The following is a 1,497-nucleotide window of genomic DNA, read 5'->3' as shown; positions in this document are numbered from 1 at the left end:
GGAAATGCTCACACCTCTAGGGCCTGGTGGCTTAAGGTCTGGTCTGCTGGTCCAAGTGTGCAGTGCCTCTGTGTTTCACCCCCCAGAGCCCAGCCTTGGGGGTCCCTAGGAATGACAAGTATATCATGTGGCTCACACGGGGCAGGTGAGGAAAACCACGTGGTCAGTGAGGAGAAAGGCCTCGTCCTACCTTCAAGCTTATCATGTGCAAGTGGAACCTGGTTTCCAGGAGAAGAAATAGCTGACTTTTAGGATTGGGTAGACCTGAGTTTGAATCCTAGATCCTCTTCTTACACACTGGGTGGCCATGGGCAAATCACTTCATTGCTGAGTCCCTTTCCTCATATGTAAAATGAGAGTGATAATAGCCTCCATGCTCCAAGGTGACCGCGAGGATTGCACGTATAGATGGGAAGGGCTGGGATATAGGGTGGTCCTGTGACCCACACCTGCTCATCCTCAGGTCCTCCCCACTCGAGTACAATGCTCCTGAAGAAAGGAATTTCCCCATTTCCGTCTTTCTATATCTCCTGCAAAATGACCTTCATAATACTGTGTCCCAAACGCAGCCTTTTACGTTAATATCGACTCAAACCCCCAACCCCCAATTCTGAGGAGGATCCAGTGCTCCCCGAGATTTCTCTAAATTCTGAAGGGAATTCGTTTCCCATGGTCACCTTTGGCTCTGAGTTAGTCCCATTTCTGGATCATCCTTTTATCTCTCCCATGTTGTTTCTTTCCTATACTGTTAATGAGATATTCAGCCCTTTCCACAATTTTGGCAAAACCAGACTTCCCCAAAAGAGAAAAAAGCTTGCACTTTGCCAATGCAGGCTCTGGGCTTCCTCTCCCCAGTCCATCTCCTTTCCTTTCCCCTTCCTCCTGATTGTCCTGGGAGCTCCAAATTCTCACTGTTGTGCTGAGCTCCGCAATCTGGTGCAGCCCCTGCTCCCCAGTTCTGCTGCAGGCCAGCGTCTTGCCCGAATCTCTCGAGTGTACCCAGGAGAACAGAAGGGTCTTTCATCTTATGCTCCTCTCCCCTTTGAACAGCGTCCATGTACATAGGACTATTATCCATCCGTGACATAACCAGGGCAGGGCACTGCAAAATCTTAAAGCTCTGCCACCGGTAAGACCCCCCTGTCGTCTCTTTCTTCCACCTGAATGCTTTCTCAGGGGGTCTTTCCAGAGGTGGAAGGGGAGCTGCCCTTTCCAAGCTCCCAGTCCTGGATTGGAGCCCTAGCGCTGGAGATGTTGGGATATTCTAGGCATGAAACACTCCTCTGAAAGCCCGCCTGGAGAATCGTTAGCATAGGCAAGGCAGGGCTGAAGGTAGACTTCTGTAAGAACTTATGGTAGGGGGTGGCAAGGGCGGGACAGCCCTGGGAGCCAGTCCACAGGCATCTCCCATCACACGTACCAAAGTGTAGCTGGGACTGCGTGGAGTCAGGTGTCCTTCAAGCGCGTGACTGGGTGGGTGACCCTCTCTGCCTCACT

This window comes from Globicephala melas, chromosome 6, assembly GCF_963455315.2.
Source record: "Globicephala melas chromosome 6, mGloMel1.2, whole genome shotgun sequence".
Taxonomy (NCBI): Eukaryota; Metazoa; Chordata; class Mammalia; order Artiodactyla; family Delphinidae; genus Globicephala; species Globicephala melas.
This window is presented reverse-complemented; position numbering follows the sequence as displayed.